The 22,691-nt window shown below is 44.4% G+C and overlaps 1 protein-coding gene across 3 annotated transcripts in view; it reads right to left on the bottom strand.

Moving 5' to 3' along the window:
- The window catches only part of MCOLN3 (mucolipin TRP cation channel 3), an 89,069-nt gene that overhangs the window by 55,575 nt on the left and 10,803 nt on the right, over positions 1–22,691 (bottom strand). The window lies entirely within an intron of this gene.

Genomic DNA, 22,691 nt, shown 5'->3' with positions numbered 1-22,691 from the left:
ACAATCGGTGGTTATTTGTGTCCACGCTGAAATAAGGGTAGTTATAACCAGATTTGGATTTAGAAATAATTTTGTGAATTCTGGTAATCCAGGGCAGGAGAAAACAAGGGAACACATCTAAAGCCTTTGCAATAGGACCAAAATAAAGCAGGCCAAAGGCATGAGACTACAGCCATGTATTACTATGCTATGTGGACAGACTAGATGACAGACTTATGTATTTGATACAAGCATTGCTGGTCGACCCTTGCCTAGGGACAGTGACTTTTTTGTGTACTTCCGAATGCCTTATCCTGATCATTGCTCCCTAGTTACCCAAGGTTAGTGGTGTTTCCTCCCTAACCCCCTAGATCCTAGGAGGCTCTGACCTATAACAAGATACAGCGAGGAAAGTCAGTGCTGATCTTCATACTTGTTCAATTTTAGTAACCCAGAAAGAAGTGATATCAGAGAATCTGAGGGAGAGACAATTTTCTAGCATTTTAGACAGTAGTAAGGAATTAAAAAGCCTACCTATTCGTCTCAGCAAAGTTTTCCTTATAGGGAGGTTTTAGTACAATAACCAATTGGAGATGAGAAAAAAAAGAGAAAAAAGTAGTTGTAAACCTCATTTATTAAATATGAAACAAGCATATCCCTCTATAGTGTGTACTTGTCTCAGTCCAGCGCACTTAAGCCGCGTACACACGTAGCCGTCTGTCCGACGTACTTAGTCTGGCGGACTTCCCGCCAGACTGTCCGTCGGACGTTCCGAATGGGCTACTTGCCCACACACGGCACTTTTTCAGCGGACTAATACGGCGTACTAAGTCCGCCGTACTATCCGCCCTACTTTTGAAATGAACGGACTCGTCCACACACGCGGGGGAAAGTCCGCTTATTTCGAGCGCGTCTCCAGGTAGGCGGGGCCCGCGAAGGAGACGTCGCTGGCCCCGCCGCCTGGTATGGACTTAAAGGAGAACCCCAACGCCGAAAAAAAATTGGCGTGGGGGTCCCCCCCAAGTCCACAACAGACCCTTGTCCGAGCACGCTACCCGGCCGGCCAGGAAAGGGGGGGCGAGCGAGCGTCCCCCCCTCCTGAGCCGTACCAGGCCGCGTGCCCTCAACATGGGGGGTGCCTTGGGGAAGGGGGGGCCGCGCGGCCCCCCCACCCCAAAGCACCTTGTCCCCATGTTGATGAGGACAAGGGCCTCTTCCCGACAACCCTGGCCGTTGGTTGTCGGGGTCTGCGGGCGGGGGGCTTATCGGAATCCGGGAGCCCCCTTTAATAAGGGGGCCCACCGGATACAGGCCCCCCACCCTATGTGAATGAGTATGGGGTACAATGTACCCCTACCCATTCACTTGTGGAAAAAAGTAAAAAAAAAACACAACACACAAGATAAAATAATTTATTGCACTGCTCCGGGGGTCTTCTGTCTTCGGGGGTCTTCTCGCCGGACTCCTCCGCTTACTTCTTGTAGCTCTTTTACTAGCGGAGGAGCCCGGCATTCTTCTTCGTCGCCGCGGCCTCTTCTTCCGACTTCAGGGGTCTTGTCCCCCTCTTCGGTTCTTCTGCCGGGCCGCCATGATTTCTAAATATCGGCATCGGCCAGAGAAAAACCCATATCGGTCGACCTCTAGTCTGCGGGCGGGGGGCTTATCGGAATCCGGGAGCCCCCTTTAATAAGGGGGCCCCCGGATACCGGCCCCCCACCCTATGTGAATGAGTATGGGGTAAAATGTACCCCTACCCATTCACCTGTAAAATAAAGTACAAAAAAAAAACACAACACACAAGATAAAATAATTTATTGCACTGCTCCGGGGGTCTTCTGTCTTCGGGGGTCTTCTCGCCGGACTCCTCCGCTTACTTCTTGTAGCTCTTTTACTAGCGGAGGAGCCCGGCATTCTTCTTCGTCGCCGCGGCCTCTTCTTCCGACTTCGGGGGTCTTGTCCCCCTCTTCGGTTCTTCTGCCGGGCCACCGCGCCTTCTTATAGCTCTTTTACAGGCGGTGGCCCGGTCTTCTGTCGCCGCCTTCCGTTCTTCTTCTTCTTCTCCAGGAGATGTTGACTCGACGCTCTCTCCGGCCACAATGCCAGGGACGCGCTGCGCTGCCACTTATATAGGGACAAGGGGCGGTGTCACATGGGTTTATGTCACATGGGTTGGTCACATGGGTTGATGTCACATGGCGACAGTCCCAGCATCCTCCGGGACTGTGACATCGTAAGGGGACGGGGTCACCGTGTGACACTGTTAGGTGTGACCTCAACAAGTCACCTATTTGTCAGGTTATGTTACCGTTTCCCAATTGTTAGTTAGAGTTCTTATCCAAGCAAAGAGACACGGAGGTATTATTCAGTATTTCTGCTCAGAAGTCCGTCGTTAACTCTGACTGTCTCTGACTGACTCTGGCTCTGAGGCTTCTTTATTACATCTTTTATAGACAGAAAAGGGCAAACATCAGCAAATGTAAAAAAAACAACATTTTCAAAGAGAAGACAATTCTCCGGGTGTTATCAGCTGATAAGACAATCTTCTGGGCGTAGACTGCTTTTTAGGGCTGATGCGGCCTCTTCTTGATGAGTACGTGACTAAAGATGACTAGTCCTTATTTTAAAGAGAAGTATAGAGAAATACATGTATTTAGTAAGACATAAGGTCAACCATTTTGTTTCAACATATACCTTAATCCTTACATTTCCCCCTTTGACATCACCCCTCCCTCTTGCCCTGGGTCCACCTGAACAAGTTCTAGTCAGCCTATATCCAGAGTACTCTCCCTGACCGCGAGTTGTCAGAGGGGTATACACCCATCCCCCTGGACAGTACCAACATCTAAAATTCAGGAAGAGTGGCTTTTCTGACAGATGGGTGATGTCAAGAAACTAAATCTACCTATCTTCACAAAAGTTCCATCTTTTCCGCATCATTTACCTTGGCTTTCTTGCAAAAGCACATGAGCAGTTTAAAGCATGCATAAAAGAAAAATACGAATAAGAGCACCACTATAATCGTCATTGCTGCCTTCTTAACCCAAGAGAATAACCCTGAGAAACTAAAAGTTCCACCAAACGGATCCCAGTCGCGACCAATATTTCGGGCCTTCTCTTGTAAATTCTTTACTTCCGTACGGTGTTGTGCAATGATGTCATAATAGTCAGGTACCTCAATGCTGGTGTTATGTATCCAAGTACAGCACTCATAGTCCTCAGTAGTTTCACAGAGTCCTGTCAGTGCTGCACTCATACTTTCAATTGCTAATTCATGTAATTCTAATTGTTGTCTGATGGCTCTGGTCTCCAGATTTAACTTAGTAATGTCATCAGAGTTTTTCTCCAAAACATCATTAATAATTCCTGTATAGTTATTTAGTCTTTTCATTAAGTCTATACCCCATCCTGTCCAGGACGGGAACCAAGCCCATGCCATGTCCTTCTTCAGGAATATTTCTCTTTTACTACGATACCTGAGGGGATATCTAGGATGCATGCTAGCTTCTAATAGGTGATCACCTCGTTCATCACCTACTACTCCCATTACTGGTACTAAACTTGCGAGGTAGCACCATCCCTGAGCTCTTCTAGGTATCCAAGTATAACATTTATCCTCACAACAGATATATATTGTTTCCCAGTGCTACTGATCTTGAACTGATATCATTTCTATAACGAGAGGTGTATCCATAGAGGGATAAGTTGGATACTAACCACCTAACATTATTATCCACAATGTTAGTGAGGAAGTCAGATAATGTCTGGTGTGTGCTGGAATTACTGGGATAGAAGCTTCCATTTAATACGACAATGGACAAATTAAACTTGCTGTCTTGGCATTCTCCATTTCCTCCCGTTGTGTTCCCTAAGTTGAAACACCAGTCAGGGGAAAAGGCGAGACCATTTGACTTAAACATTACTGTCTCGCTGGTATTTGTTCTAATTATGTTAATGCTACTGTTAGCAAGATCAGTATAGTTTATAGGAACTGCCATCAGTGGTATACTTGCTGTGCTGGGGTGTAATTTGCTACAAATCCAACATTTCTCATATCCTGACTTCTGGGCATAAGCATATTTAAACTTCAGTAATAACATTTTTTTAGAAAATCCTTCATCCTTGTGTATTTTATTCTGTGAGGTAACCAAACTATTAGCCAGAATTACTGAAACAATAAAAAGATACATGTTGTCATTTGCCAACTGGCTCCTTTTTACAATGAGAAGCGTGGATCCAGGTAGGTTTCCCTTCCAATTTCACTGAGGTTGCTGTAATCAATAGCACCTGGAAAGGACCTTCAAACCTTGGTTCCAGTGTCTTTCTGGTATGTTTCTTTACATACACATAGTCTCCTGGTTGTAGATCGTGTGTACCTGTGACAGAATTAGGGTCTGGAAGAGAAGAATACACACTCTTGTGGATTTTAGTCAGACGCTGTTGCAACTGTATTACATACGTAGTTAAACTATCACATTGTAATTGCATACTTTGAGGAAAATATAAACCTAATCTAGGTGCACTTCCAAACAGTATTTCATATGGGGATAACCCTGTTTTTCCTGTTGGGGTGTACCTAATAGAGAACAAAGCTAAAGCTAGGCACTCAGGCCATGGTTTGTTCAACTCCTGCATAGCCTTTTGTATTTTCAGCTTGATTGTACCATTTACTCTTTCTACTGATCCTGAACTCTGTGGGTGGTAAGGAGTATGAAAACTTTGTTGAACCCCTAACATTGCCATCACATTTTGCATTATTTCTCCCGTGAAATGTGTCCCCCTATCTGATTCTATTGTTTCTGGGAGACCAAACCTAGGTATCAGCTCAGTACTCAGTTTCTTGGCGGTGGCTTTTGCCGTAGCTGATTTCACAGGATAACTTTCGGACCAGCCTGAAAATAGGCAGATGCACACGAGAACAAATTCAAAGGGGCCGCTCTTAGGCATTTGTATGTAGTCAATCTGCAGTCTCTGAAAGGGATATTGGGCCCGGACCTGATGTTTACGTGGGGTTTTCACTCTCTGTCCTGGGTTATTAATCAGACAGATTTGGCATGCAGCACAGTAGTTCCTTGCAGTACTACTGAATCCAGGGGCTAGCCATCCTTGGCTTACAATCCTATACATAGAATTGGAGCTGACATGAGTGGGTAAGTGAACAGCCGCTGCCATTGCTGGGTATAGAGAGGCAGGTAGGCATATTCTGCCTCCTTCCCTCCATATATTGTCAAGGCCTGGTGCTGCTCCCTCCTTAACCCAACGGTCCTTCTCAATAGCCCCTGCTTGTTCCTGTAGTTCCATTAGCTGCTGCCATGTGGTTTCGGGCATACTCACCTGTACCGTGGCTAAGGTCTCAGGGCTTACTTCCCCTAGAGCTGCCTTCTTTGCAGTTAAATCTGCAAATGCGTTTCCTTTTGCCTCAGTTGTTTTTGCGCTCGTGTGTGCCGCTATCTTCATGATGGCTACTCTTATAACCTTTTGAAGATTGTTCAGGACTCTTTTGATTCCTTCACCATGTTTAACAGGTGTGCCTGCTGCTGTAAGGTAACCTCTAGCTTTCCATATGTGGCCATAATCATGTGCAACACCGTAGGCGTATGCGGAATCAGTGTAAATGTTCCCTTCTTGTCCCTCCAAGTGTTCTAGGGCTTTCTCTAGAGCGGTTAGTTCCGCTTCTTGTGCCGACATGTGTGCTGGTAGTGACTTTGCCTCAATTACCTGTGTGTCCGTTACCACAGCATAACCTGTGTGATATTTACCTTTGTCATCGGCAAATCTACTACCATCTATGTACAGTGTGTGTTCTGCATTTGCAATGGGTATGTCTGTGACATGTGGGAACCCCGTGGTTTCTTGTTCCATAAGTTGAAAACAATCGTGTTCATCAGATGTTATGTCCTGAAATGAAAGTGTGTCAGAATCCTGAGTATCTTGTGCTGTATCTACACCATTATCATCATTACTCCCCCCTGTCAAATCTGTCTGTAATGGTAAAAGCTGTGCTAAGTTAAAAGAAGTGCATCGCTGAAAGGTAACATTGGGGGGTAGGAGCAAAGTGCATTGTAGACGCAGCTGCCTTGCCATTGATATGTGTTTTGGTTGGACCTGTGACAAGATGGCGTGTATGTCATGTGTGGTATGTACCACTACAGGATTGTCTAAGACAATTTCTGAGGATTTGTCAATGATAATTGACACTGCTGCAACTGCTCGTACACAGGACGGTGATCCTCTAGAGACAGGATCGAGAGCCGCCGAGAAGTATGCTACCGGCCTTTGTTTGATGTGTTGTTGTGTCAACACCCCTGTTGCGTGTCCCGTGATTTCAGCAATGTACAAATGAAATGTTTTGGTATAGTCAGGGATCCCGATCGCAGGTGCCGAAATTAGTAACCTTTTTAAGGTGCTAAAAGATTCATGACCTGCTTCTGTGAGTACATAGGGTACTATTTTCAAGCAATCATATAATGGCTGCATCAGAGAACTGGCATGTGGTATCCATTGTCTACAATATGATACCATTCCCAGAAACATACGAAGTTGCTTAAAATTGCGTGGGATATTCATTTGTCTTATGGCCTGGACTCGGTCTTCAGTGAGGTGTCGAGTACCCTGGGATATACAGTGGCCCAAAAAGACAACCTTTTTCTGACATACCTGTAACTTAGTTCTATTCACCTTGCACCCTTTTTCAGCCAGGAATTGTAACAATGATAGAGTGGCTTTTAAACAAGTATCGTTATCCGGACAACATAACAATAGGTCATCTACATATTGCAACAATACACAAGTGTCAGGCGGTAGCCATTCTCCCTATTTTTACTTTTTAAGGTTTAGTCAGTGGGGCATCGGACAAAAGACCGTCATAACCACTTATGGGTATGGTGTCACGGGACGTCATGTGTGGAGGGACTACTGAATCAGACAACAGACTGCGTGACGCTCCTGTGTCAACCAAACAAGGAATATGTTTACCTTCCACCTTCATCAACATGTGGAGCATTTTGTTCTCTGATTCAGCTAGGACTGGGGCAAGTCATGCGGTTGGATCGTCCCTATCATTGGTACGCCTCTGTCTGTAGTCCCTCGTGTCTCTGTCCGTGTTTCCTTCCTGTTCGTCTTTTATCCTTTTCCTACAGTCTCTTTTTATATGTCCCACCTTGTTGCAGTAATAACAGGTAAGAGGTTTACGGGAGGAATTCCCTCCTTCATTGACCCGGGCAACAGTGTTAACTCCCGGTGTCCTTCTGGGTTTAGTTTCTGCTAAATCAGCCTCTATGCCTTGTGCTTTCTGCAACAATGTTCCTCTGTCCCGTATGGCTCTCCATTCGGGAGTACATGCCTTCAGTTTGTCACCTACTTGGGGTACTAGTCCTTCCATAAACTGTCGATTGAAAGCCCTAATGGTGACGGGTAAGGCTAAATCTAGACCTTCGTCAGCCATCATGCTTTCCATGTTGAGGTAAAATTCTGTAACAGTCTGACCTGGGGCCTGTTTTATGGGCGCTGTCGAACCCCTTTCCTGCTGTTTCCCTTGGCAAAATTCTCGTAACTGAGCAATAAACAGGGGTCTAGAGTCTATATGACGAGGGTGTACTCCTGGCGGGTCCGTGGTAGGATCCCCATTCGGTCTATGTGGAGCAATTTCATTCATGAATTGATTAAACATTGTTAGTGTCATTTTATGTCTACACAAATCTTCCCCATCTTGCCAAGTTGCTTCATGTGTGTCTAGTAATTGTGTCACGAATCTACAGAATGCGGCAGGTTTTGCTACGGGATCAGGAGCATTCTGTATTAATGCCATAAGAGTGTCAGCCGACCAAGGTGTCCATGTCCTCAGAACGACTTGTCGGGTCACTGTAGGTGGCTGTCCTGCTTGACCCGCATTTGGATTATTTACTTGTATTACCCTAGTCCGACTATGGACTGGAGCTACGGGCTCTGGTCTTTGAGCGCCGCAATGCACACATTCCTGTGCCCAGTCTGGGTTATGGATACCGCATACTCGGCATACCCATCCTCTTCCTCTTAAGGAAGGATAAAGTTTTGGTCTTTCATTACCTGGTGTGGTAGTGTTATAAGGAGGTGGAGTATCTCCCGTATTTACCCTATCGCCGGGAGCAGAAGGAAGACTTTTGTGTCGGACCTTCATATCCCATCCACCCTTTTCCTGACAATACTCCCATCCCTCCTCTTTAGCCCTGTTGGAAACCTTAATTAAACATTGTATTTGTGATACCCATCCGTTTTGCAATATCTCTCCCTGTCTGTCTTTCTTTATTTCTTCCCAACCTTCTACACTTAATCCATTTTCTCCATCCATCCCCAATTTCTTGAGAATCCTATTTGTGCCCTGTGCCTTATCCTTCCCATACAACATTGTAATTATGTCTTTAACAGCATAACATTTCTGAGATTCCTCCTGGGGTTTACCATGTGTCTGGCCCATTTTGACAGTCCTGCCTAGGTGGCGTTTGGATCACTTACTAAGTGTCTCGTTGCCTTCTCCTCCTAGGGTGCCAAAATACTAAAAACCTCTCCTAGATGAGATTTCTGAAATCGAATTACCTTATATGCTAGCCAACTGACAAATATTATGACCAGACTGACGGCTACAACATATACAAGCATTCCCTTTTGGTGGCCAAACACATATGACTAGGTCTCCGGGACTTTGTGGAGACCTTATTTCCGTCCCATTACCATGGAATCTCTCAGCATTCGTTTCTTATTCCTGCTTTATTGAGGCAGTCAGGACTTATACTTTCAACCCGTTTTTAGGCTCATGAATCAAAAAGCGTATATCAAACTTAAGTGTCGGACCCCCAAAGTACTCTTACGAGTTAAGGGCGCATTCCGTTACCCATTGGGATGATATATGTTTCAATTCACACCATACAAACAGGGCTTATCTCAGTCACAACAGACTGATGACAAGTAGACAGACAAGAAACAACGGTAACATAAGCCAAAATATTAAGTTCAAGACCCGCTTACTACAGAGGTTGGTGTTTACCTGAAGAACAATTCAGACAGATCAGGTGGGCACAAATCTAAGAAGCACAGAGTTTATAAGAAAATAAAGCTTTTCTTACCTGCGCAGGATTTGTCTGTGGTTCTTGATGTGCCCGACCATTTCGTTCCGTCCTTATGTTCGTTCGCCTCTTGTAGTTTCTTCAGCGAGTCCCTATTCGCGGCGCCAGAAATGTTAGGTGTGACCTCAACAAGTCACCTATTTGTCAGGTTATGTTACCGTTTCCCAATTGTTAGTTAGAGTTCTTATCCAAGCAAAGAGACACGGAGGTATTATTCAGTATTTCTGCTCAGAAGTCCGTCGTTAACTCTGACTGTCTCTGACTGACTCTGGCTCTGAGGCTTCTTTATTACATCTTTTATAGACAGAAAAGGGCAAACATCAGCAAATGTAAAAAAAACAACATTTTCAAAGAGAAGACAATTCTCCGGGTGTTATCAGCTGATAAGACAATCTTCTGGGCGTAGACTGCTTTTTAGGGCTGATGCGGCCTCTTCTTGATGAGTACGTGACTAAAGATGACTAGTCCTTATTTTAAAGAGAAGTATAGAGAAATACATGTATTTAGTAAGACATAAGGTCAACCATTTTGTTTCAACATATACCTTAATCCTTACAGACACCAACCCATGTGACATAAACCCATGTGACACCGCCCCTTGTCCCTATATAAGTGGCAGCGCAGCGCGTCCCTGGCATTGCGGCCGGAGAGATCGTCGAGTCAACATCTCCTGGAGAAGAAGAAGAAGAACGGAAGGCGGCGGCGACAGAAGACTGGGCCACCACCTGTAAAAGAGCTATAAGAAGGCGCGGTGGCCCGGCAGAAGAACCAAAGAGGGGGACAAGACCCCCGAAGTCGGAAGAATAGGCCGCGGCGACGAAGAAGAATGCCGGGCTCCTCCGCTAGTAAAAGAGCTACAAGAAGATAGCGGAGGAGTCCGGCGAGAAGACCCCCGAAGACGGAAGACCCCTGGAGCTGTGCAATAAATTATTTTATCTTGTGTGTTGTGTTTTTTTTTTGTACTTTATTTTACAGGTGAATGGGTAGGGGTACATTTTACCCCATACTCATTCACATAGGGTGGGGGGCCGGTATCCGGGGGCCCCCTTATTAAAGGGGGCTCCCGGATTCCGATAAGCCCCCCGCCCGCAGACTAGAGGTCGACCGATATGGGTTTTTCTCTGGCCGATGCCGATGCCGATATTTAGAAATCATGGCGGCCGATAGCCGATATATGATGCCGATTTTTTTGGGCCGATATGTTAGGCCGATTTTATTTTATTTATTTATTTATTTTTAATCCCCCTTGATCTAACACACCTTTCCCACTGGGGCGTTTTAAGGAGCTTTTGGGCTAAAAATAGCGCCTGTAAAGTGCCTGTAAAATGGCTCCCCTGCAGTCTGTGTGAAAGACAGAGTGCTTTCACACGGAGGCGACGCGCTGGCAGGATCTTAAAAAAAAAGTCCTGCAAGCAGCACGTTTGGAGTGGTGTATACCGCTCCTCCACCACTCCTGCCCATTGATATGAATGGGCACCACTGCCGAAGCGCATGCAATGCGATTTGGCAGCGGTGCTTCATGGGCGCATTTAACCTCTTCCTTGGCCGCTAGCTGGGTTATATGTGCCCCACTAGCAGCCAAATAGCACCGCTAAAATGATGGTAAAGAGCCGCTAAAACTTGCGTTTTACCATCAACGCCTGCCCGCTCCAGTGTGAAAGCGGCCTTCATACGTGATACAGAAAATTTCTTACACTTAAACATTTATTAAACAAAACAAACCTCCAATCAGTTTACTTGTATGTATGATTTAGATAAAAAAAAAAAATATATATATATATATATTAAATAAAAACAGGTAGTCAAAACTTTTGGACAAAAAAAAAAAATGGGCTAACTACTGTTTTTATTTTATTTTTATTTTTTAAATAGTGTATTTTTTTCCCAAAAAAATGCATTTGAAAGACCTCTGTGCAAATGCCATATGACATAAAATATTGCAACAACCGCTATTTTATTCCCTAGGATCTCTGCTAAAAAAATATATATAATTTTTGGGGGGGTCTAAGTGATTTTCTGGCAGAAAATACAGGATTTTTACTTGTAAGCAACAAGTGTCAGAAAAGATTTAGTCTTTAAATGGTTAAACTGAGAACTTCTACACACAGAGATGACTTCATTCATTCAAGTGTAAACATTACAGAAGTCATTTCAAAGTCCACTGTAGTTCTAAATCGGCTTTTTATCAGCACAAACCGGCCGATGCCGATTATTTAAAAAACGGCAAATATCGGCTGATATATCGGTCGACCTCTACCGCAGACCCCGACAACCAACGGCCAGGGTTGTCGGGAAGAGGCCCTTGTCCTCATCAACATGGGGACAAGGTGCTTTGGGGTGGGGGGGGCCGCGCGGCCCCCCCTTCCCCAAGGCACCCCCCATGTTGAGGGCACGCGGCCTGGTACGGCTCAGGAGGGGGGGGGGCGCTCGCTCGCCCCCCCTTTCCTGGCCAGCCGGGTAGCGTGCTCGGACAAGGGTCTGTTGTGGACTTTGGGGGGGACCCCCACGCCGATTTTTTTCGGCGTTGGGGTTCCCCTTTAAGTCCATACCAGGTGGCGGGGCCGGCGGCGTCTCCTTCGCGGGCCCCGCCTACCGGGAGACCCGTTCGAAATGAGCGGACTTTTCTCCGGGCGGGAAAAGTCCGCTCATTTCAAAAGTACGGCGGACTGGCATACACACGGCCGGATTGTCCGTCGAAATGCGAGTCCGGCGGGAAGATTGGAGTGCAACACGGCATTCTAAGTCCGCCGTACTTTCGGGTCAAAAAAGTATGCCGGAGACTACACACGGGGGGATTGTCCGGCGGACTCGAGTTTGCCGGACTTTTCCACCCGCTTGTTTGATCGTGTGTACGCGGCATAAGTGTCATTTCTGTCTGCTGCTTCATTCCTCTGCTATCAGCATGAAACACTTCTGACAGGTTTTCCTGACACTAAGAGAAAAAAAGGTTACAGGGGATGGACCTCCAGCTGATTGACAGCATTAGCTCTGTTCCTGTGTGCTGTGTGAAGGGGGTGTGTCCCTTCCCTCAAATCATCTGTTAGACCTCTCCCCACTGAGCTCTGCAGAGTGTAACTTCAGCTCCCTGCCCCCTTTTTTTCTGAACTCCCAGACAAGCTTTAAAATTCAGCACTTTGAAAAGATGAAGAGAAGAGAAAACTGCAGATAAACAGGTACAACTTATGTAGGAGGATTTGTTTCATCTCTGTGTATCACCTGAGGCCAGTTACTTTGCTGGGTATATGTAAGGGGTTACAACCACTATAAGCCGGCCTCTAGGGGCTGGCACACTGACTGTATTAACTCCTTTGTGGCATCACACAAAAGGGGTGGAGCCTGGATGAAAGGGATGAGAGGTGTTTTCCACCAGGCCACCATTATTCACAAAGTCAGCCACAAACCCCAGCCACAGATAAAGCATTGCTGTTCACTACATTACTACTGAAGAATTCACGTAATTGGTGTGCTCCATATTGATCGGCTTGTGGAAATAAGATATTCTGCATTTCCAAGCAATGGGTAAAGTACTACGATTTGCAATACAAGGCGACACTATTAAAAAAGGGATGTGTACCTAACGGTATACGTATCCAACACAAGACGGCGCAGTGTTTCTCAACCTTTTTTCAGTTAAAGAGGAAGTAAACCCTGATGAGTTTACTTCCTCTTTCATTCCCTACAAAGGTAAAGCATAATGGACTACTATGCATCGCATAGTAGCCCATTATGTGTCACTTACCTGACACAGGAGCCAGCGATGTCACCGCTGTCCCCTGTAGTCCGGCGCATCCATCTTTTCGGTGGGGTCTCGCAGCTCCGCCGCTGTCATTCGGCAAAGCCGCGATGACGTCACTCCTGCGCATGCGCATGGGAGCCGTGACGCGCAGCATCTTCGTCATCGACGATGCCACGCTCAGTGCGCCTGCGCACCGCTGTCTACGGCGTATGCCGCGGTGAATGCGTCGTCGGGCAAATATCTCCTAAACCGTATAGGTTTGGGAGATATTTCTTGGACCTACAGGTAAGCCTTAATCTATGCTTACCTGTAGGTCAAAGTGGTTTGTAAGGGTTTACAACCACTTTAAGGCACCCTTTAAAATGATAGACAATCTCAAGACACCCTTTAAAACTATGGACAGTCTTGAGGCGCCCCATTCTAAAATGTAAACGACTATTCTAATAGCTTTACATAATGCAGCAACATCCACAAGTACACCTAACGTTAGAGGTGATTCCAAAGCAAATACACTTTTGCACACTAGTACTGACTAGTATTCTAAGAGCCGGTTCACACAGGGGCGACTCGTCAGGTGACTTAGCCGCCTGACAAGTCGCGTCCCCTTCTATGCAATGGAACCATTCTAATCGGAGCGACTCAAGTCGCTCTGACTTAGAAAGGGTTCCTGTACGACTTTTGGGGCGACTTGCATTGACTTCTATACAGAAGTCATTTTGCAAGCCGCCGCTAAAGTCGGATCCCGGTCGCCTGAAGCAGTCGCTCTGCAAGTCGTGCTGCCTCAGTGTGAACGGGCTCTAATGTGTCTCTTCTCCCTCAATTTCTCTCCATCACTCAGCTAATGTCAGCCCAGTGCTGAGGAAGAGGGGCACAGGGGGGGTCACAGAAGGATGCTGTGGAGGCGACATACATCCCCCTTATTAACTGATGACGTCATTGGTTATTAGGATGCCAGTGTCTAGAAAGTTGCAATGGCTTTGTGTAACTAAAAGGCAGACTTAATCCATCTGCTGGCTTCTATACAATTTGATCATATTTTAGGCATTTTGCCAAGGCACCCCTGAAGAAATCTCAAGACACCCTGGTTGAAAAAGGCTGATCTAGCAGGCCCCAGCAGTAACCTCAAAGCGCCTTGTCCCCATGTTGATGTTTTTTGTTGATAACCCGAGGGGTTAGTTTTCAATTTGTATGCAATTTTATTTTCCAGTCAGGGAATGCCCAGAGGCTTTCTATTGTAAACCGTCTTTTTCCTCTAGAATTACCAATAAAAAGAATTTACAATAAATAAAAAAAAAAAAAAAACACCCATCATGATGCCAGGGTGCTTTACAACATTAGGGCAGACATTACCATACAATTCAATACAATACAATTCAATACCGGGGGAATCAGAGGGCTCTGCTCGTTAGAGCTTACAATCTAGGACGGAGGGTCAAGTTATAGAAAAGGGTAATAGCTGTGGGGGATGAGCTCATGGAGAAAATAGTGCAGTTGTTAGATGGAGGCAGGATGGGCTTCTCTGAAGAGGAAAGTTTTCAGGGATCGCCTAAATGTGTATAAATTTGGAGACAGTCTGACAGATTGGGGTAGCGAATTCCAGAGGATGGGCGAGGCTCGGGAGAAGTCCTGGAGGCGGATGTGGGAGGAGTTAATGAGGGAGCTAGAGAGCAGGAGGTCCTGGGGGGAACCAAGAGGGCGATTAGGTTGGTATTTTGAGACTAGGCTAGTGATGTAGCTGGGGGCAGAGTTGTGGATGGCTTTTCTATTTCTTTTCACGTCACTTTCAGTTCCATATTTTACTGCGGGAACTGCGGGATTGAATGTTACATACACTATATTGTGAAAAGTATTGGGACACCTGCCTTAACACGCACCTGAACTTTAATGGAATCCCAGCCTTAGTCTGTAGGGTTCAATATTGAGTTGGCCCACGCTTTGCAGCTATAACAGCTTCAACTCTTCTGGGGCGGCTGTCCACAAGGTTTAGGAGTGTCTATGGGAACGTTTGACCATTCTTCCAGAAGTGCATTTGTGAGGTCAGGCACTGATGTTGAACGAGGAGACCTGGTTCACAGCCTCCACTTGAATTCATCCCAAAGGTGTTCTATCGGGTTGAGGGCAGGCCATTCAAGTTACTCCACCCTAAACTCGCTCATCCATGTCTTTATGCACTGCTTTGTGCACTGGTGTGCAGTCATGTTGGAACAGGATGGGGTCATCCCCAAACTGTTCCCACAAATTTGGGAGCATGAAATTGTCCAAAATGTCTTGGTATGCTACTATGCTGACACCTTAAGAGTTCCTTTCACTGGAACTAAGAGGCCAAGCCCAACCCCTGAAAAACAATCCCACACCATAATACCCTTTCCATCAAATGATTTGGACCAGTGCCCAAAATAAGGTCTATAAAGACATAGAGTTTGGGGTGGAGGAACTTGTTTGGCCTGCACAGAGTCCTGACCTCAACCCGATAGAACACCATTGGGATAAATTAGAATGGAGACTGCAAGACTTCTTGTTCAACATCAATGCATGACCTCACTTTTGGACGAATGGTAAAACATTCTCATAGACACACTCCTAAACCTTGTGGACGGCCTTCCCAGAAGAGTTGAAGCTGTTATAGCTGCAAAGGGAAGGCCAACATAATATCGAACCCCATGGACTAAGACTGGGATGCCATTAAGGTTTGTGTGTGTGTGTAAAGGCAGGTGTCCCAATACTTTTGACAATACAGTGTGTGTTTTGGTGCAGCATGCTGCAACCCTCACCCTACACATGAAGGGGGGGGGGGAGCGCTGTTTAGTATCTTTGCCCTGAGCGCTATATGGTCTTGTCCCAGCACAGGTGGCCAGTGATAATTGAATGTACCTACCAAATTCAGAATCTTGTCTTCTCCTTTGTTTTTACGAGCCACTGTGGCCCTTTTATCAGACACTGAAATAGCAGCTAGCAGGGCTTAGCAGAGAAGTTGGGTAAAGTCAACTAAGGCCCCTTTCACACATGCAGACATTATGTCTGTATTTCATCCATCCATTTGCGGATAAAATACGGACATACATGCATTCCTATGGGATAGCGGGTGTCTGCGGATGAACATCCGCAGACCCCCGCTATCGTCCGCCTCCGCAATTGTCCGATTCTGCAGACGGAGGAAAATCCTATTTTTCTATCCATCTGCAGAGCGGATCAGATGAACACAGACAGACGGTCCATGTTCATCCGATCCCCCATAGAGGAGAGCGGAGAGCTGACAGGGCGGTCCCTGCATAGTGTGCTGGAACCGCCCTGTTATCCGCCGGCTCAGAGGGGACAACGGAGCGATCCTCGCTGAGCAAGCGGATCATCACAGGGCGGATCATTACTGATCCGTCCCGTGTGAAAGGGGCCTTAATCTTAAGGGCACAGGAAAAGTTATCCTGGCTAGGAAATGTAAAAGTATGCATCTCGAAGAGTCTGCTTTTAACCACTTAAGCCCCAGACCATTTGGCTGGTCAAAGACCAGAGCACATTTTGCGATTCGGCACTGCGTCGCTTTAACTGACAATTGCGTGGTCGTGCGACGTGGCTCCCAAACAAACAAAATAAATAGCCCCAAAAAATATATAAAATTTTTTTTTTTTTGCCTCAGTTTAGGCCGATACGTATTCTTCTACATATTTTTGGTAAAAATAAAAAATAAATCGCAATAAGCGTTTATTGATTGGTTTGCGCAAAAGTCATAGCATCTACAAAATAGGGGTTCATTTTATGGCATTTTTATTAATAATTTTTTTTTTACTAGTAATGGTGGCAATCTGCGATTTTTATAGTGACTGCGACATCATGGCGGACACATCGGACAATTTTAACACATTTTGGGGACCATTGTCATTTTTACAGCGATCAGTGCTATAAAATTGCACTGATTACTGTAAAAATTACACTGGCAGTGAAGGGGTTAACCACTATCAGGCTAGGAAGGGGTTAAGTGTGTCCTAGGGAGTGATTCTAACTGTTAGGGGGCGTGGCTACGTGTAACACATCACTGATCACCGCTCCCAATCACAGGGAGCTATGATCAGTGACAGAGTCACTAGGCAGAACGGGGAGTTGTTTGTTTACATCAGCATCTCCCCGTTTTTCCTCTCCGTGAGACGATCACGGGTATCCCCACGGACATTGAGGCAGTGGGACCCGCGATCCTACTCAGAGCTCACAGCAGGGTCGTGCGCACTGCCGGCAGCGAGCATGCGACCACACAGCGGCAAATTCAAAGGGACATACCTGTACGGCCATTTGCCCAGCCGTGCCATTTTTCCGACGTAAATGTACATGCAGCAGTCGTCAAGTGGTTAAACAGCCCATAGATTATGTAATTCTCTTTCCTTCCACCATGGGTGAAACCACAGGTTCTGTAGCTGATTAAGGTGGCAATTAACTCACTTAGTACCTTAGCATTAATTAATTTAGCCTCAGAACCTGTGTAATTAATATGTGTTCGGGTTTAAAGGGATGAGGTGGCAACCTGCTGCTGTATCTGAGCCAATGAGGAGCAAGAGAGCCTCGGCTCTCATGCACATCCCTGGCTCGAGGATTGGGCTCCAGTATGTGGTGGCAGCTGCATGCAGAAGGTTTTTTACTTTTAATGCATAGAATGGCGTAAGGTAAAAAAAAAAAAAAAAAAACTTCTTGCCCTTACAACCACTTTAAGTCAGGAATCTTAGTTTTAACAGTTTAAAATAGACTGCAGGTTCATGTTTAGGGCATGTGGAAGAAGCATGAGAACTATGATGTAATACCTGGTCAACCTTCGCAAGAGCTCCAGATCGATTCATGCCAACACAATAAGTTCAAAGGTCTTCGTTTCACCACCCTGACCCGTATTTCTGCCCACCTTCCAATATTTGCACAACTATGTACATACATTTCAGGATTGTATGCTGCTTTCTAAAATTTTCCAACATCTGTATTTTAGGTTGACTACATAGCATGGCTGTGATCAAACCTAATAAAAAAAGATTGGGCAGTCAGCTCAGTCATCAGACTGAAAATACTATAATCATGTTCTAATTAAAAGGTGGGGGCAGGAACAATCAAGCCATTGTTTAAAAATGAAAAGACCCAGCTATTCAACTGACAGGACAGAAATAATGAAAGGAAAAAAATAAGACGGGCTTATAATTAAATGTCCCACAAAAATTAAGACTACCAGCAGACCCTGAATCTGGAGTAAACAAGGTTATATTGCTGTAGATCAGGTTTTTTTTCAATCAGAGGTTGTTGGGGTCCCCTTAGCAGTGACAGATTCCTCTCCTGTCTACAATGACCTCAAAATGTCATTTTCTAAAGACAGGAAAATTAGGTGACACTTCTCCACGACTGCCAGTGTAAGGGGTCACTATTATTTTTTAGTCTGTTTTTATTTAAAGGCCACTAAAATTATTTCTTTTATATTAAGATTATCATTGTCTTATACAGCCGGGGGCTATTGTGAAATGATCTGCTCAGGGTGACAAATACTCTGGGTATGCCACAGGACGTCCTAGGGTGACGAAACGCGTCGGAAGAACCTCACTGCTGTAACCATTTGACAAAAGTGTTATATCTGCTACAGGAATGTAAGTGTGATACTATTTAAATAAAATTACAAATTTTACGGAATTACGCTATGTTGGTTCCATTTTTCCATCCCGTAAGATCATTTTTTGGTGGAGTGGGATCTGCTCTTTGGAGGATAGTCTGACATTGCGTATGGTTCGGAGAAGTTTTTGCTTTAACTTGGCCCATATCTCACGATTTCCTGGGGATCATCTAATCCATTCACAATAAAGCTTTGCTGATCCTTCAGGCATATGCCTGTTTGGATCCAAGGCATCTGGTAAGCCTTGAATTTTTCGTGGTGGTGGTTATCACGTAATTGGTGTATTGTGCACGTTTTTGGATTCTTTGATGGACTCTTTTCATTCACTTTTCACGTAAAAAAGAAAAGAAGGAATTGCAGTTGTTCGTTCTTGCCACGGATAACATTAGAAGGACTCTTTTGATTTATTTTGAGTACATTATTCTTACCTATAATTTATATGTACACATTGAATATCATGGATGTCACACATATCACATGTTCTGTATATATGCTTGTATGATTATCATATTTAGCGCGGCACTTTTCTTTATTATTTGATCTCACTAAGATTTCCACGTTTAGTGTGTCAGCTGCTAATTAGGGATAGCGCGGTGTTTTTTTGTGTATTTTATATATCGTTATATATATTCTTCTACATATTTTTGGTAAAAAAAAATTTTTTAAATTGCAATAAGCGTATATTGATTGGTTTGCGCAAAAGTTATAGTGTCTACAAAATAGGGGAAAGATTTATGTCATTTTTATTATTTACACAGCGATCAGAGATAAAAATAGCCACCAATTACTGTATAAATGTCACTGGCAGGGAAGGGGTTAACTGTGTTCCCTATGTGTGTTTCCAACTGTGGGGGGATGGGAGTGACTGGGGGAGGAGACATATCATTGTTCCTACTTAGTAGGAACACACAATCTGTCTCTACTCCCCTGACAGAACCGGGATTTGTGTGTTTACACACACAGATCCCCATTCTCATTCTGTCAGGAGCGATCGCGGGTGCCCGGCAGACATCGCGCCCACTGGGCAAGCACATCAGCTCCGGGGAATCTGGCCTTTATGGGAGAGTGGCAAGAAGAAAGCCATTGTTGAAAGAAAGCCACAAGAAGTCCCATTTGCAGCTTACCAGAAGCCATGTGGGGGACACAGCAAACATGTGGAAGAAGATGCTCTGGTCAAATGAGACTAAAATTTAACCTTTTGGCCCCAAAGCAAAATGCTATGTGTGGCAGAAAACTAACACTGCACATCACCCTGAACACACCATCCCCACCATGAAACATGGTGGTGGCAGCATCATGTTGTGGGGATGCTTTACTTCAGCAGGGACAGGGAAGCTGGTCAGAGTTGATGGGAAGATGGATGGAGCCAAATACAGGGCAATCTTAGAAGAAAACCTGTTATGCCGCATACACACGGTCGGACATTCCAACGGAAAATGTGCGATCGGACTGTGTTGTCGGAAATTCCGATCATGTATGGGCTCTGGACTTTTTCCGTCTGAATTTTCAACACACAAAGTTTGAGATCTGGATCTAAAATTTACCGACAACAAAATCCGATCGTTTAAATTCTGATCGTGTGTAGACAATTCTGATGCATGCTCAGAATAAATTACGAGACGAAAGCTATTGGCTACTGACCTCTTTATAGTCCCATCGTTTGTATTTTACGTCACCTTGGTCTGAACTATTGGATTTTCCGACAACTTGTGTATGCAAGACAAGTTTGGGCCAAAATCCGTCAGACAAAATCAGGCGGATTTTGTTGTTCGAATGTCCGACCGTGTATGCAGGAGATTAGAGTCTGCAAAAGACTTGAGACTGGGGTGGAGGTTCACCTTCCACCAGGACAACGACCCTAAACATATAGCCAGAGCTACAATGGAATGGTTTAGATCAAAGCATATTCATGTTTTAAGGCTTTGGACACACGATACGAAAATCAGATGGGAAAATTTGTAAGACGAGCTGTCTGCAGATTTTCAGATCGTTAATACGGTGCTTCCGACAGTTGATTTAAATTTTTCGTCAGACAAAAGCTGGACGTGCAAACTATAAAATTTTTGTCGGATGTGAACTCAACGTCTGATTTTCAGATGGTCAGTACAGAAATCGTCACACAAAAGTAGAAAAGTACAAACATGCATGATCGGAATCAAGGAATGACCGGGAAGAGTTTGATCTTGTAAACCACTGTTTGTAATCTAGAATTAACATTTGTGATGCGGAAACTGATGAAATTTTGAAATGCAGCGCAACATTCTCATCTTCTTTAATGGGATAATAATGAAGCTGCTTTGCTGGTGAGACTGATGTAGTTTTGCCAAACATATTTTAAAAGACATTTGTTTTGTAGTGATATAAATAATATTAATATTATGGTTGTTGTTTAATTTTTTGGGGAAGTTACCACATCAAAATTATCCCGGAGTTTTTAAGATTAAAGTTACAACTATGATGGTGTCCCTTGTTAATTTTCCATTGTGTTTTTAATGTAACTGCCTACTCCCAAACTGTCATTTGAAGAAAAACACATAGCCAAGTATTATTCTACACATTTTTTTTATTGTGCAGAAAAAAACCCCAGAAATTTAATTAGAGATGCTATCCAAATAAAAATACCAAAAAAATACCAAAAAAGTGTGAATCAACGCTCACCAAACTTCTACTAACATGAAATTAGCAGAAGGGGCCCAAAGGGTGGCACTTGAAAAATGAACTTCCTCTTTATACTCTCATAGTACCCCACTACATTGTGTTTATCGAATGGCAATTTGAGGATAGTTAATATGCTAAACTTAATCCTGCACACGTGTGTTTGACAAAAATCAGACGCTCGGTCGTACAACAATCGAACTGTGGGTACGAGACTTTAGAATGGTCCAGTCAAATTCCAGACCTAGATCCAATTGAGTAAATTATCTATCTCATCTCACGCCCAAGACCGGAATTATTGTATATTCTCTAGGTGGTATCGGTGCCCCACTATTCTACACAAGCTTGATCTTAATGTTTCGGACATATGTTTAAGATGCTTGAAGGCCCCGGGTAACATGACGCACATTTAGGGTATGTGCCCACGTGTTACCCCTTTTGGGACAAGATTCTCCAGCTATATGACAAACTTGTACGGGACAAATATCCTAATGAACCCTGCTTAAACGTCCTATCTATGTTACCGGAGTCATACAAACAAATTAATAAGAGCTTTAATTCATCATTTGCTGACTGCTGCATGTTCAGTTATTGCTAGATCTTGGCGTCAACCAGTCGTCCCCTCTCTAGCGGTTTGGGCCTGCAAAGTGGATAGGATCGAACATATTGAATAGATGTTAGTGTGGGATGCTGTTAAAAGTGAGACCCACACTATTATGTGGACCGTTTGGTTACACTTCCGGTTCTCTTCTGCTTTTGACCCTTTTATTGCGGCTACAGCTCCTACTGTTCCACCTGGGCCCTCTCATGAGTAGCTTGATATACCTTATCCCCATTTCCCTTTCTTTCTTATATCTTCCTCCCCTATTTTATTTTTTATTTTATTATTCCTTTTTCTCTTTCCATATTTCTCCTCCTTTTCTACTCCTACTCCTCCCTTAACTTTTTAAGATTATAGTAATCTTACCGGTAGAGTCACCACACTTTTAGGCCATATGTATTGAGCCTTGTTTTGTTCTGTTTGCTACACCATTGTTTAAAATGGTCTACTGGTTACTTGATTTACCATTACTTGGTTTATTTCTACACTCTTTGATGACATAAACATGACTATGCTTATGTGATATGTGTTCTTTGTCCTTCTGATCCTAATGTATACGTGTACATTCAATGGAAATATGTTATATCTTGCCTATGGTTTTTCAATGTGGTTTAAAAAAATGCTTGAAACTTAATAAAACAGATTTAACATAAATCCAATTGAGAATCTGTGGCAAGACTTGAAAATTGCTGTCCACAGACGCTCTCCATCCAATCTGACAGAGCTTGAGCTTGATTTTGCAAAGAAGAATGGGCAAAAATGTCACTCTCTAGATGTGCAAAGCTGGTAGAGACATCCCCAAACAGACTTGTAGCTGTAATTGCAAGGAGATTCTACAAAGTATTGACTCAGGGGGGCTGAATACAAACACACGCCACGCTTTTCACATATTTGTAAAAAGTGTTGAAAACCCTTTATCATTTTCCTTCTACTTCACAATTATGTGCCACTTTGTGTTGGTCTATCACATAAGATCCCAATAAAATACATTTGCATTTTTGG

Source organism: Lithobates pipiens, unplaced genomic scaffold (assembly GCF_037356315.1).
Source record: "Lithobates pipiens isolate NorthernLeopardFrog02 unplaced genomic scaffold, aLitPip1_a1.2 Scaffold_23, whole genome shotgun sequence".
Classification (NCBI taxonomy): domain Eukaryota; kingdom Metazoa; phylum Chordata; class Amphibia; order Anura; family Ranidae; genus Lithobates; species Lithobates pipiens.
This window is presented reverse-complemented; position numbering and strand designations above follow the sequence as displayed.